Source organism: Gymnogyps californianus, chromosome 1 (assembly GCF_018139145.2).
Source record: "Gymnogyps californianus isolate 813 chromosome 1, ASM1813914v2, whole genome shotgun sequence".
Taxonomy (NCBI): domain Eukaryota; kingdom Metazoa; phylum Chordata; class Aves; order Accipitriformes; family Cathartidae; genus Gymnogyps; species Gymnogyps californianus.
The window spans coordinates 208,117,545-208,133,848 of NC_059471.1; the positions used below are offsets into that span (position 1 = coordinate 208,117,545).

The 16,304-nt window shown below is 37.6% G+C and overlaps 1 protein-coding gene across 3 annotated transcripts in view; it reads right to left on the bottom strand.

Moving 5' to 3' along the window:
* CACNA2D1 (calcium voltage-gated channel auxiliary subunit alpha2delta 1) overlaps nucleotides 1-16,304 on the bottom strand; it is a 434,743-nt gene that overhangs the window by 380,405 nt on the left and 38,034 nt on the right. The gene's annotated exons all lie outside the window — the stretch shown is intronic.

A 16,304-nucleotide genomic window follows, 5' to 3' on the forward strand; every position in this document is an offset into this window, starting at 1 on the left:
TTCTCTTCTGTACTTTGCTTTCCAAAATCTGATGTAAAATAAATTAACTTCCTGGTTTAAATCTCCAAAAAGCCCTTATATTATATAAATATTTAGTTCTGTATAGAAATCTGTTTGTTAAAAATCACCTCTTATGGTGTGTTATGTTTATCACGGCTTTAAGCCCATCATGTGTATCTGTGAGAACAGTACTAACTCATAAGAACAAGTATGAACAGAACCAAAAAAAATGCTATCATCTTCCATTTTTAAATGGTTTCTATTTTTCTTTGTGAAAGAATGAGGTATATGAAAGGTGAAAAAGTGAAACGCATTACCCAAAAGTGTTTTCAAAAGCATAAAATAAATAATTGAACACACTGAGATTTTTTTATGATCCATTTCAGTTATAGAAATTCTGGGTGTTATTTCTAAGAGGAGTCGATAGAAAAAATCAGGGAAGATTGATTTTTAAATTGACTTTTTTCATTTCCCACTGCTTTGTATTTTTACTGGATATATTCCTCTCTGTCCTAAAAGGAAAATGGAATGGTGAGAACATATATTAGTTAGTTAAACTTGAAATTTTGGAAGAAGTTAGCCTTAAAAACATGAATTACTTCTTACTACTATTACTTGTAAATGAAATATGGATCATTTTCCTCTTTAACTTGCAAAAATATTCTTGATTTTTTACATAAATACTTCTTATATATTGTCTAGAATTCCTGCCTCCACACAATTAGCCCACATATTGCCTTTTGAAGTTAGTCACCCAGACTAGTTTTTGTTTTCTTTTTTTTGTTTTAATTTGCAATTGAACTAGGCTTCTGCTTCAGTCAATGGAAAAAAGCATCTCCAGAGCTGACCCGTTCTATCCTCAGCCAGGTGAGCTGAACTTCCTCTCTCCTACATTGCCTCTAGCGGAGCCCTAGACAACTTTGGTTCCTAGCCCAGGTTCTCCAGTGTAGCTAGGCTACATGCTTGCCTTTTAGGCAGGTTAGGGTAGATAATATCAGTTTCTAAACCGCAATAGGAAGAAGTCCACCTTCATTCTAATTTAATGGCACTTTCCCTCCCAGCTGTAACTTAAATGTAAATAATAATGCTTCTTCCAGTACTGATTGTATATTTACCTTAAAAGACGATTTTCTTGCATATTCGTCTTAGCCTATTAGACCTTCTGTAGTGGAAACTGTCCTTTTCTTACTTGCCTGTACAACAGCTAGTACAGCAGGGTCCAACATAACAAAAAGTAATAACTTCGGAAGGGTTTTTCTAGATTACTATCAAAAGTACAAATGATAAAATGGCGTTCTACAACTCTGAGGAAACTCAGTATAATTATTTTTGCCTTCCCACAAGAATTTAAATAATAACATTAGTATTATTTGTAAGGTCTAATGTCAGTATTTCTGCATCTCAATTCTCACATCTTGCCACCTGTTGTGGTTCAACCCCAGCCAGCAGCTAAGCACCACGCAGCCGCTCCCTCACTCCCTCCCGCTCCCAGTGGGATGGGGAGAAGAATTGGGAAACAAGGTAAAAGTCATGGGTTGAGATAAGAACAGTTCAATAACTAAAGTAAAATATAATACTAACAATAATAATAATGAAATATAGTAATAATAATAATAGTTGTAATAAAAAGGAATATAACAAAAAAAGAAAGAGGTAAAAAAGAAATAAAACTCAAGGGCAAAAAAAACAGTGATGCAGAATGCAATTGCTCACCACCCGCTGACCCATGCCCAAGCAGCGATCCACCCCTCCTGGCCAACTCCCCCCTGTTTATATACTGGGCATGACGTTCCATGCTATGGAATACCCCTTTGGCTAGTTCAGGTCAGCTGCCCTGGCTGTGCTCCCTCCCAGCTTCTTGCACACCTGCTTGCTGGCAGAGCATGGGAAACTGAAAAGTCCTTGGCTTAGGATAAGCGCTACTTAGCAACAACTAAAACATCAGAGTGTTATCAACATCATTCTCACACTAAATCCAAAACACAGCACTGTACCAGCTACTAAGAAGAAAATTAACTCTATCCCAGCCAAAACCACGATATCACCAGACAAAAGTGTACATTTGAGCTATTTTGTGCTCCTTATAGATTGTTTTTTGGAAATGGACACAATCACACCCTAAAACTTTCACGGGAAAATTTGGCAGAATATTTAAAATACAACTTTTTTTTTTTTCAGGTAAGGAATTATATTATCTCATGTATTAAAAAAAAAAAAAAGAATCAAGAGCCTTTAGGCGCTGAGATGCTTGTGTGGCGCTCCTTTTAGCTGAAGCCTGTAGTGCAATATTTGTCTGACAGCTGCTCGTGGTCAGAGTTTATTTAACAATTGGAAAGCTGTCACAGCAAACGTGAGCTCCCATGAGTTAAAGAAGCAGCAGTCATTTTTTTCTGTAAAGGGCACCAACAGAAAGCCTGTACAAAAGGTTAGTTTGTTCCTATCCTTATTAGTTTGGCACGAATATTGCAATGGATGTTCCACTGAAAGGTGATTACATTTTGCAGTACAATTGATTTTAACCTCCTTCTCCCACACACAGGTTTTCCCCATATCAAGCAGTGACTAGACAAAAGGAGTGCGCACATGCCTTTCCACAGCAACTTCTAAGTGATTTGAATGATGAAGGGGACTGTCTGCTTAAAGACAGACAGACATGGGTCATTTACTGGGGAATTAGAAGATACAACCCTGCTGTTGTTGCCTGGGCCGTGATCAGATTGATGAAGAAACAGCCAGAACATTACAGAGCCATCCATCCACGTTACACTATTAGGCAACCTAGCATAACAGCTATCTTGACAGCACAGAAAGCTTTTTTTTTTCATTTTTCTTCTTTTTTTCCTTTTTTTAATTTTTTTTAAAGTAAGACAATTACATTTCCTAAAGTCAGAGGATTTTCACAGGTACACCCCTAGTCACGCTCCAAGTAGAACTTAATATAGCGGGTGCTAGACTAAGAAATCTTTCTTTTAATTTCATTAAAACCTATTTTCATGTTAAACCTGTATACCAAACTATACTTGCAGAACAGGGCACTGCTCAGTTACAAGGGCAGAAGAAACCAAGAGATCTAGATATAGGACAGCCTGGCTATAACCTTTTTCCTGCTGAGACTCATGCAATTTTTTTCTGCTGACTTCAAGGAAAGTAGATTCATGTAATTATATGCCATAGCTTTGTAGACCACTCACACTAATTTAAGGTCCGTTAGCTGACCTCTGCTTGGATGTCTTATAATCTAAAGAGGCAGGCATAGAACTTAACTCTGCCAATTGAAGTCATTTGCTACGTTGGAGATCCACATCCAGCTCTCCTCAGTTAAGATTACGTTTTGCTCAAGTTTCTGAATAGTTCTTGCACACAAAAATAACAACAATTGAAGTAATGAAAGCTGTAAGTAGCAAGAGGAAGAAGTGTTTTCAAAATAGGTCAATATTTCTTAGATTATCAAAAAGGAAAAAAAAGTACGTAACACATTGCTCCTAATTCAATAGAAAAGTGGTGTTTGAAATATGAAGATAAATGAGATTAGACTCAGAAACAGTGAGAGAGCAAGCCTTGTTATATTTTTTCAGGCTAACCCCACTCTATTTTCTTGCTTAGAAAAACTTTCACTTTCAGGATCAGATGCTTTTTAGATTTGCTGTCAGTGAAGGAGAGGGGAAAGGCTACAGAACTATCATAAAAAGAAGATTCTCAACCATTCTTTGTCCCTCTTAGGCAACACTAAAGGGCAAACAGAAACTGTTATTGTAATTTATAGAAGGCATGTGAAAGAAGAACATATGTTACAATGGAATTACTAACCTTCTACACAGAAATTACCCGTGTTGCTGCATTTATACCTCCTACTGCAAAACTACTGAGTTTTAATACCACTATATATTTTGATGACCTATTAAGCTGACAGTACTCGTATTTCAGGTGTGTGGGTGGATGGATAGATTTATGGAGAACCAGACTTTAGAAGGAGTAATAGAGGCAGGTTTTGTGAAATACTGAACAAATTGTCACAGTGTGCTAAAAACCCACTGATTCTAAATCAGGGGGAAAAAGGGGTTGGATATGGAGATACTGATGCAAAGATCACTAAAATCCCATGGTTATCAGATCAAGCTCTTGAATCTCCACTGCATAGCCAGAAAATGAATAAAAGAGGGTTATATAATTTAGATGTGATATAAAAACAAATTAAGGCAAGGTAGTCCGTATAAGCATTTGTGAATTTTCCAGATCTTACTATAGGATTTGTAACAGTCCAATTAGATATCAGAGAGTGGAGGAGATTTAAATTCATCATCTAGAGACATGCTCACCTCATTCTATAACTTCTACGGTTATGAATCCGTCAGGGTGGTGTACAGTCCTCCAATACGCCTTTTTCTTTTGTTTGGAAATTTGCTAATGGACTATGTGAAGGTATGACAGCTTACAACTATAGTACAAATACTATATATAGTAAATAGCAATTTGCAAGGAAGTTAAGGATTCAGAAATTTAAGTGAAAAGGGGCATGTGCCGCACGTGTTGGGAGATCCCACTTTTTTCCAATGAGATAATGATACAGGCATGTACATCCACTGCCAGCTATCTGTTGAAGAATATATCACACAATTTTGTATAAATGTTTGGAAGAAATTTTGTGTAATAAAAGCAAAGCACAGATTAATTCACGACATTTAGCTACTGCACTGAGTGAGGAAAATAGGGAAGCCATGCTATCTCTGTGCATGCAAATGGATGCACAAAATGCATCATCTACTCCATCGGCAAAGATATTTCCTCTGTTGGCAAGAAGAAGAAAAAACAGTACTTTGTTTCTTTGACTGTCTTATCTGCCCAAATGTGACAAGCTGCTGGCCGTGTAGTCTGCAAGGACTTTCCAGATATAAGACAGCCCCAATAGCCAAGGCCAGAGGGACACTCTTGCTCTTTCCTGTTTTCAAAATGTGAAATCCTTGCTTGGAATAGTTATTTTACATTTGTCAAATTGAAACATTTGGGGAGTAAGACATAATTTCTGTGTCATATCTGTCATTCTGTAGAAAGGGTCAATGTAGACAGAAAACTCTTCAGGATACACTCGATTTTTAGTAGTAGACATTTTAATGTTTAGGCTTGGGATTTTTAAGCTCTTATTTCACATGTTTAAGCCATCCAGTCACAGAAGCTATTACGATTTTCCAGTTTTTTTCCAAACACTCCTTCTCTATATAAACATGGTTCCTCTCTGTCATAGCCTTCACAGAACAAGCGTGCAGGAGCACTCACTAATGACTGCTCTACCAATTGCTCTTTCAAGGAATCCCTCTGTACCACAGATAAAAGGGGAACTAGGAACCCAGTGATGCAGCATTGATACAAACAGAAGGAAAAGTAACAGCCCCCTGATTTGGCCAGCAGCTCAGGAGATTTAAGGTCCACCACTGATTCCAGGACAAAGTCAGTGGCAAGTCAATGGCTCATGGCAAGTGAAGGGCAGATCTGTCACACCCCAATGACTGCCTATGTCCTAATGAATGGTTTGCTTCTTAATATTGAGTCCCAGTGGCAGGTTCTAGGATGGAAATGGTCAACTGTGGATGGCCCAGTGCCAGGTGGCTCAGTATTTGCCCCAGTGCCTACAAAAGCAGAAACCTTTCTCCATCCTCACCCAGAACTTCCAGGCCCAACTAACTCCTTCACCCTGACATCTCTTTTGTAGCCCTGGAGCACAGCTTGAATGGCTGTTTTGCTCTCACCTTCCAATAAAACCTTGCCTAAATATCTCCATCAGAAGGCTTTAAGGATGGATCTGGGAACAGCACCCACTGACCCAGAGGCTGGACCCACTCACTGCTGCTCACTCCCATTGAAATAGCCTCTCCTCATGTTTCAGTTCGGTTCCTTACCTGTAACTGCACTTTCCACTTTAACAAGTGTGTGGTAGATTCTCCAAAGCATCCAGACGTTAAGCAGGAGTAACCAAGTGTTGTGGTTTAACCCCAGCCAGCAATTAAGCACCACGAAGCTGCTCACTCACTCCTCCCGCCCCCCACCCAGTGGGACGGGGAAGAGAATCAAAAACAAGTAAAACTCGTGGGTTGAGATAAGAACTGTTTAATTATTGAAATAGAAAATAAAATATAATAATAATAATAATAGTAATAATAATAATAATAATAGTAATGAAAAGGAAGGTAACAAAAAGAGAGTGAAATACAACCCAAGAGAGACAAGTGATGCACAAAGCAATTGCTCACCACCCACTGACTGATGTTCAGCCAGTCCCCGAGCAGCAATCCGTCCCTCCTGGCCAAATCCCCCCAGTTTACATACTGAGCATGACATCATATGGTATGGAATATCCCTTTGGCCAGTTTGGGTCAGCTGTCCTGGCTGTGTCCCCTCCCAGCTTCTTGTGCCCCTCCAGCCTTCTTGCTGGCTGGGCATGAGAAGCTGAAAAATCCTTGACTTACTTAGTATAAACACTACTTAGCAACAACTAAAAACATCAGTGTGTTATCAACATTACTCTCATACTAAATCCAAAATGCAACATTTTACCAGCTACTAGGAAGAAAATTAACTCTATCCCAGCCGAAACCAGGACACCAAGTAATTCCTTAAATATGTTGTTCACTTTCAAGAGCCTAAATATGGTGTTCACTTTCAAGAGCCAGGAGCAGGGCATGGTCATATTATTTTATAAGCTTGTTCAGTATAAACCAAGTGGCTGACAGGTGTTTAGCCACACATGTTCATAATTACAGCTTCTGCTTCACAAATATTTCCCTTCACTTTGCCAAAAGTGTTCTCTTGGAGTCCAAAGCTTCCTAGAAAATAACATGAAAAATATCCTCTAATGGAAATTACTGTTGCACAAAATATCATTTAATAATTTAAGCTTCATCTTTAATGTAAGCGTGACATAGAATCAGCTGCAAAATTACTATAAGCTGTAAAAAGAACTCCTTAAAAATTATGTTTTAATTATCTAAGATTATAGTGCTAAAACAGTTTAACAGAGAAGACATAACAAATTTTCAGCTCTAATGACTGTCAGTAGTCCCCGGATACATTTCATTAAAGGCTTTTACAATCAGATATGCATCTAGTACCATTCACTGCTTAGCATTGAAAAAACAATCACTCAAAATCTAGTTACCATCTCTGTGGCTGAGAAATATAAATTCAAAATGAAGAATCCCTAATTTTTTTCTAATCTGTACTAGATGAAACACAATCATGTTGTTTTAAATTGCAATGGTCTAACATAAGGCCTAGCATATAGATCTCACGGAGGAGCAGCCACCAGAGAGACCTGGGTGTATTTGCCCCCACTGGAGTTCCCCCAGAATAGCACCTAAGATGTCGCTCATCCTCTCTTTGCTTCACCTCTGATAACCAGTATTTAAAGAGTGTCCAATGCAACCTGGACTAAGTTCATTACTCTAGTATAAACACAAATGCTCCACTAAAATCATACATTCAATTTTGTAAAAAGGAGACCGAAACTGAATCTCACATACGTCACTACAGTTATTCCAGTACTGTAGCAACTGAACCTGGATTAGAAGCTGGTCCCTATGCAAAGTAAAATGTAAACACTGCTATTTTTTGATGGTTTTATATTATACGGTAAATCTGTTAATGGTATAATGCCTTTGGAGAATAAAAAAGCATGTTTTTCTTAAAAAAATGATTGAAAAATAAATCTCAGTGTAATGGAACTTTACGAAGTGCTTAACTGTACAATTTTGCTACGGCATTTCAGGCAAAAAATGATTTTATCAGTTGTGTTTAACATATCACACTCATATTTTAAGCATAATTTATATTGAAATTACTTTTTCCCCAAACTAATAAGCATTACATTTTAGCCTCAGAAAAAAAGTATAAGGAAATTAAAATATGGCATATTGGATACCAGTAAAGAAGACATTAAAGGAAAAAAGAGTTTCATACAAACCAGGAACATATTCAGAAACTCAGGCATATTCATCCACATGTCTGTGCACCAATTCAACTCAGTGAGAATTTCATCTGAGCCACTCAATTTGTGCCATTACCATTGCAATATCTTGTTTTCATGCATCTAGAATGCAGAAGCTACACATATGGACTGGACTTGTGTGCTCTCCATACTGAATAAACTATACAAGCCACCATGATAATACACATACATTTATCTCCTTAAAGCATGCAATTAGTTTGATCTGCTGTTTGTGGTAGGACATTTACCTTTTTTCATACTATACATGATGAAACCATAGTATCTAGGTATTACTTTGTGAAAATAGAGACTATATAATATCTACATAATGCAGCAGCATAATATCACTGTACCATAAGATGGTATGATCACACTGAATTCAAAACCTGCCTCAGCCTCACAAAGAAACACAGGATCAGACCTTAGACTGAAAAAACCCATACTAAAGTAATATAAAATATATAGTAATTCAGATAAAAATTAAAACTTTAGCTTTTCTTTTTTTATATTATCTATCATTGAATGTATACAGAGTAAACTTTTTTGTCTAGGTTATGCAGCATTGAATATATATACTTAACAGGAATGCCAAGATTTCAGAGAAATGACCACGTGTCCATCTCATTTTGTCCCCACCTACACTTCTGAGGAAGTGAACAGCAACACTTCCCTTGAGTTTAGTAACACATGGATATATTCTTAAATCAGTGTATCTCGCTATCTTTCAGGGAATTGAGGTATAAATCAGCACCCATATTAAAAATCAGGGTGAGGTTTTTGTTGGTTTTTTTTTAGTGAGAAAAATGGGTATTAAAGTACTTCACCTCTCATAGCATATATTAGGTAAGTGCAACCAAGGCAATGACATTGCATCAGCAGGGAGCTCAGTTGCTCACTTCTCTATATTTATCTGGTTGTCTGATGTGGGCTTTGGTTGTAGCAGCAGAAGTCCAACACACAGGACTGACACTAGCACCAGCAAATCATTGAAGTACCCTGAGCCAGAGGCTTTGCTGCAGCGAGGTACATGAGCAGGTGAGGAATTCCACCCATGCAAGTAGCATTAGTCATATAATTTCAGTACACAGCTGAACTGGGAGTCTGCACTCAGATCCTGTATAGCAAGTCTGCCTTTTCTGGGCTTGCCACTTGCCTAAATGTAAAACTTAAATGTAAAAATAGAAGGATGCTTAAAGATAAGCACGTGTTTATGCACTCTGGAAGACCGTGCTTGATTGTATAGGGAGAATCTTCCTTATAACTCCATATGAAATTAGTATTATTATTATTATTAAAAAGATATGTTATTTATAATGGTCATTTAATATGAAACTCATTTTGAAAATATTCTATGATCATTTAAGCACTGAAAAAAGCAACAAAGGTTGGCAAAAAAGTGTAGGGTTTTTTTACACAACTATGAGCTGTTCGCTACTAAACTTCACATTTTATAACCTCCTTTCAAATGCAGTTTTCTGTGATGTTGATCCCTCTTGTTTAATAATGACAAGGATTCATAAATAAAACATCTATTATATCAGATAGCAGAATGCCACCTTCTGATAAACCCATGTAGTCTAAGAAAAAAAAACCTGACTCCAACTATACTCCATCAATGTAATGCCACTCTTCTTCTAATTTATGATAATTTTTCAACTTATTATATACTTTAAGAAATTTCTGTTGTACAGTGTACTCCAAAGAATATTACTTGAAAGCTGCACATTCAAATTAATCAGCTGTTTCATTTGCAAATATATTCTTCCTTCCAAAGCCTGACTTCCAATGTGCAAAGCTGTCACCTCCCTAACGTGCCACTGCTGTGACATGTGTAGTAATAGCATTTATAGTAATGAAGAGACATTTTTTTTTGAAAGACCTAAATAGACTCCATCTTCTGAAAGATAGGCACTATCTGCATTCAGTGCTGCCGTTTAAAACAAAAAGTAAAATATCACGACAAAAGACGCAAAAGATGCAAAGCACAGATTATTGTACAAGCAAAGGACTGGCACAGAATATTAAGTTTCTACAGAAATTAACATCAAAATTAGCATAGCCATGCTGTCTTTAAATTCTTTCCATTTCACAAAGTCGCGCTGAATTACTCTGAGTTTATGCTAAAGGCGCAGCTGGCATGTTGTGGTTCCTGGGATGCAAATGCATATTAATGGCTATTTGAAAAGGATAATAGTATACGAGAAAATAATCAATGCATTCTTTTCCTCCTATTCAAGAGGTTATCAATCTGTTCCCACACACACTGCAGTTTTCTGTTTTGAAAACACTTTTGAAAACTGTCCATTACAATATGAAGCCCAAATCCATGAACTCTTTGTACGTTAGCAAGCCTAGGGGAGGTCAGGACTCCTGATCACAGGATCAGGATAGTGTCTGCACAGGCTGGTGCAGGTGGACCTTAGATACATTAAAATCATGACTAAGTTTCTCCAGGGTGTTAGACAGACCAGCTGTATATCAGAAGTGCTAGCATACTGTAAACTACCAGAAAAAAATCAATGCAAATACCCTGTAAAGAACCAGCAGCAACTAAAACCATACTTCAATCTTCCACTTTACAAAATTAACCTTCTGAAATGCCTAGTGTCAGGCTTCACAGGCCAATTCAGTCATGAACAGCTGTGCAGGTCTTATATTTCTGTTGTAATCCTCCAATAGTGATATATAGTATTTTTCTTAAATCTGCAGAAACTGGAGATTGAAGGATAATGCTAAACGTCGTTATTGGAGTGATACGAAAGTCTCAGCTTCATTCTTTAAAAGAAAAAGAACTCTTACAGATAGCTCACAAATTAGTTACATAAACCTTAGAAAAATAAGAGCACACGCTTATGACGTTTGGGCTTCACTTTTGAAAGCCTGTTTGATGAGACTGCAAGTGTTTGATTCAGAAAGCTCAGGCACAGAAATGGTTTCCAACTGCGCACGCGGGGCCAAAGGGCTGTAAGGGTCAGTTCACAGTAAAGCTGAACAAGAATGACGTTAAATGTAATTCAGCTTTAAAACAATGCCTTCTCAAAGAGGCTTCGCTCTCCTTTCTCAGGCTGGGGTAAATGCTCTAAGGTCGGGAGGCCACAATGCTTGTCAATGCATTCAACGCGCATCAAAAAGACAGGCTATTAAGGAAGAGACTCTGACATTTACTTGGGAGCCAACCCTCCCCTCTTCCACTTGTGCCCTTCCCCAATTTCAACACATTCTCTAATTAAGCATCAATAAAATGCTATATAATTGATGTAGTAGTCATTACCAGGAATTACCCATTCTCCTATCAAATCAGAGTGTACAGAAAGGGCTGTGTTTGAAACGGGTGAACTTAATTGCCCAATGGTCCCCAAGAGGGATGTACAAATAGATTAAGACATCACACACGTGCAACTGATCTCAGCTCTGACACAAGCTTTTTGTCACTCCCTCATCCATCTTTGCTTACTAGGGTTAATGGTGGCTGGAGTCAACGCTGGACAATTTAATAAATAAGAGCATTGGATGTGTTTCAAATGAAGCATACCAGAACACAGGATTTAGTGACATTTTGATTAAAGGTCCATACATAGTGAAGGCTTTTTATGAGGCAGCTGCTTAAAAGACAATCTATTTGAGTAAAAACAGAGCAGGGTAGCTGGTATCCCTTGGCAATTTACTGTGAAACATTTGTTTGCTTCACAACGATCTGATTCACAATCATTACACTTGCATAGTTAGTTGATTAAATCAGTATCTCTAGCAGTCATTACAGTGAGGAAAGAAAAAAAAGTCAATTGCTAAAGTAATGCCCCTCTGTGTTATGTAAAATAGACAAATCACAAGAGTGCATTCCATTTCCATTTCCAGCACCTCATTCTCTGTTACCATTTCCCAGTATAAAGTACTGGGTTTTTAAGTTACAGTCATAAATAGTATTTAATTAAGAAAAGTGTTTGTCCAGAGCAGTGGTGATAGCTGTTCTGAAGGGAGTGCACTACCAACAGTTTAATAAACAATTGCAGATTCATTGATATTGATCTAGGAAAGGATCGATTTCCTTTTTAAAAAAAAAAAAGAAAGAAAAAGAAGGGTATTCAAATAGAAACAACAACAGTAATTTGAATCTGATCATGCAAAGAACACAAGCCACTCTCCACCTCAGGCTGTCTCTCCCTATGCTGTGATCTGCGCTGTGACAAGTAAAGAGATGCCTTGGTTCCAACCTGGGCTACAGTTACAGAAGTAACTAAAGAGTATTTAAAAGGCACAGATATGAAGTGTTCAGGTAACAGAAAAGAGGAAAATAAGAAAGAGCCTGGCAAGCAGGGAAAATGTCAGCTCTGAAGGGTCATGCTGCATTTATTTAGGCCTGGATGGGTGTCAGTAAATAGAAGAGAGCAATAGCTGGCAGGGACAGAAAGTGGGAATGAAGGAACAGCTCTTATACTGCAAAAGCACAAACTAAAAAATTGAATTGCTTAATTTAGATAAAACTCTGTGAATGAGAGCATTTCAACTTTTTTTAGAATTTTATTTTATTTGTAAAATGCTACCCTAGGCAGTTTCCAAATTGCTCAGTGAAAAGGCTGTCGATATCATCAGAGAAAGATGAAGGAGCCTTTTAAACTAGGTGCAGTTTCTGCATTTCTCTTCATTGTCATGACTGTAATATAATTTCACTGTGACAACATACCAGATTCCAAGGATACATTGAATGCCTCGACAGCTCTGAATATGTAACATTCCCCAGATGGAAGGGAAGGCAAAAACTTCAGTACAACTGTGTTCTCATGTTCGCCATAAAGATAGTTCTGAAACAGTAGAGCCATACCTTTGCCAGACACTCATTCACTAAGTGTCACAATCTGTACAATTTTCTTCTTCATAAACATATTTTTCATAATTTTCTTCTTATTTTTGTCTGCATCTGACATGTTAAGCTAGTAGTTTCTATAGCAAAGTTCTTTCTTGTCTATTCCATTGCATGCATGTTAAAATAAACTTCACAGCATGGTAAGGTGCATGCCATTTGCTTATTTCAAAATACTCCCTCACACAGAGGTATTTCTAATGAATTAGTAGTACCTGAAACACCTTACACAACATGTGTAAGTCAAATAAAATTGCCTGCAACAAGCACTAACCCATTATCCAAATTTTGTCAAAGATTCTAGTTAGATTGCACAGAATAAAGGTCAGAGTCCTCTCCAGATAACAACTGATTTGTTACACTGTGACCATGAAGCCAGCTTTAAATGTAATGCCTGTCCCATTGCCCATCTCTTACACACTAGTTACTGATTAATACTTCAGAAGTGCATTGGAAGGTCCTAGATTTTCTTTCTCTGTGGATTACAGGCATTATATTAGATGAATATAGCAGACAGGATCCAAACAGGACCAGATTCTTAAATGTGATTTGAATGATCACAACCTGGTCAACATCCTTTGAGCCATCTCCATGTGCCAAGAAGTAAGTTTCACTGAGTTGAGTCTTTCATGAATACAAATAGTTGTATTTCTCTCCCTCAACCATCTTCACTAATCTCCTGCTTATTTAAGAGGCTGTTAAAGGACTGCATTCAGAAATCACAAATCAGGCCTCAAATTCAAGGGTGTGGTTTGAAATGTATTTATGCTTAAATGTAATATTCAGAATAATTTTATTTTACCTTGGCTTTATCTGGGTTATTTGAGAGAGCTTACAGTGGCACTTTAAGTATTAGCCCAGCTTCAGGAGGTAGTAAAGGCAACAAACCCCTTCACTGATTTTGTTGTCTGAAAGTTAAGCAGCAGTAACAGGCAGGTGCTTTATGTGCAGACAGTCAAAGTATGTTTATCTGGCACTAATTATGAGTGGTCTGTTTGACTCATACACCTTTAGTGTTCTGTTACATGAATAAATCTATAGATAGAGTCTGTATCCTTACTGTAACTTTACACAGTGCTTAGGGCTTGGAGTACAAATGAAGTTTCTGAATGTTTTCCTAGTACAAGGCTGAGATATTTTTCAATGCCTAAAGGATCTGTGTACTCAACCTCCATTACATTAATGACAATCTGAGGGGTATTTGTGTGATCTGCTTTAGGTCCTTGCTGTAGGTTTTCTAAACTGTCTTTTTGGAAGTTTCTGCCTCTTACCATTGACTGCGTGAGGAAGTCAAGTGCCTGAATTGGGCTTTCTGAGCTGCACCTAAGGATTGTATCATGGGGTAAATAGTACAGGAGCTTTCACAAGTGTCTAAATCCCCACGGTTGTTTTGCAAAAGAAAACATTCCTTCTCTAAATTGTCAATGTGCTTCTCAACAAAATCCTCCTCTTAAATTCAAGTGAGAGTTTGAGAATGGGCCAGTCTACCACATCTACAACCACCTGATCTGTGTGGGTATAGAAGAAGGTAAACAAAAAGACAGAGACATCTGACCACCCCTCATTTGCAGAATTACCATGTCCTTTTTTCTGCTAGCAATCATGATTGCTGAAGGCTATCTGGAAAGCATTCTGAGATCAACTGATGTTCAAAAGGCCCTTAGCGCACGACAAAGTAGCACTATGAAAATCTGATCCATTTATAACCCTTTCTAAGCATGTCGCTGAAACATAATCTCTTTTCATTTAAAATACGAGAGTGCAGTGCTATGTGAGATCTGTTGCCTGCAGTACAACTGATGATACTTTAGATAAGAAGGATGACATAGCTTTCAGTCTTACAAAGGTAACAGACCACTTTAATGAAAGTTTAGAATTTGTGTTCAATATTTAATCAACTTAATACTTTGATTTATGTAGGCTACTGTATATCCTCCAAGGGAGAGGAGAGTACTTTCACGGAAGAGCATTTGGGGAGAAAAATGTTGACATTTCTACTCAAGTTAAACTCCTAATTGTGTATAAATCTTTTATAGTTCTTCTGTTTCTCTGAATAAATTACTTTCACATTGCAAACACAAAATCAGGCATTTCTAAACTGTGGTTTATGATAAGCACTCATCATGAAACACTAGCTTCTCCTCATTTCCAGTACAAAAAGAGCACTAGTATCAGACACTGGGAGAAGCATTAATGCACGCACAATACAGGTCTACTGTCATGTTCTTCAACTCTGTAGAAATCCTTTATTGAGACAGGCAAAAGCAGTTCTTGATAAAACAAAACAAAATGGAGGCAAAACAATGATGTGCCATGAAAAGGCCAAAGAAGAAGAAAGTAATAGATTTATGCATAAAAGTTATGAAATTCTTAACGATGGTGTCAGATTTGGGTATCTACATCCTAAGTATGTAGTGTTAGTTGAGATGAAAGGTCTATGCATGTAAACTTTAATATCACAGTACAAGGGTTTCCTCCATACACACTCTCTTTTTATAGTATACAACATAATGAGATATTGAAAATGTGCATCAAAATGTACTGTAAAAGTATCGGATGGCTATCGGCTTTCCTGTACAAGCAAGGTATTGGCAGCTCAGTTACCATACTCTTGACAAGTGCTAAATACAAAACAATCAAGTAGCACTTTCTGGACTAGTAAGCTGTAAAACCTGTTGCTATTCACTGTCATGATAAGATTGCAGTATTCTCTCTTCTCCACTTCTGATGGGATACTTTGAAATTGTCTCTTCCTCCACCTAAAATCGTATATCCCTTAAGCAAGTGCACATTTACTGCATTGACTTTGACTTTTACCATTTCCTTTCAAATGCCAATCCAAAAAGCACGTCAGCACAAGAAGAGTCACATCATCATTCACACAGTCCATTGGTAGTGGTCTTGGGGAGGGAAAGTGGGCAGATTGATTTTGTTCCCACAAGAAAAAAGTAAGTGACCTATGAAATGTGAAGCTGACCTTTTATTTGTTATCAATCATCTGGACAAGTAAAAGGGACCACCCTCTTTGTTATGCTCATTGGCCTTTTGTCAACACTACATGCTGCAAATTGGTATTTCCTGAAAGGCTAAACAAAGTACAAGTGACCTGCCAAATCATAAAGGAAATCATGGCGGAACCATGAAAAGAATCATCATCCTTGTCATGGGTTCACTAGACTTTTCGGCAAGAAAGCGTGAGCAGAAACATCTTGGTCCTGCAAACCTCTAACCTCTCCAACCTCCTAATATTCAAAGAGAAGCAGCAATCAAAACCATCCAAGCAGTTGTACCTCTCCACATCCACTCAAATCCTCAGCACTCACTCAATGCAGTAAAATAGGTATCTCATTCTGCGTTACTTTGCACTACTTTTACGCTGGTATAAGTTGATTGGTTTTAGCAGCTTCCAGAGTAAGAGTAACATGGCAATACAGAAACCAAGTCCTACTACTTTTCCATTGTGAAAAACTG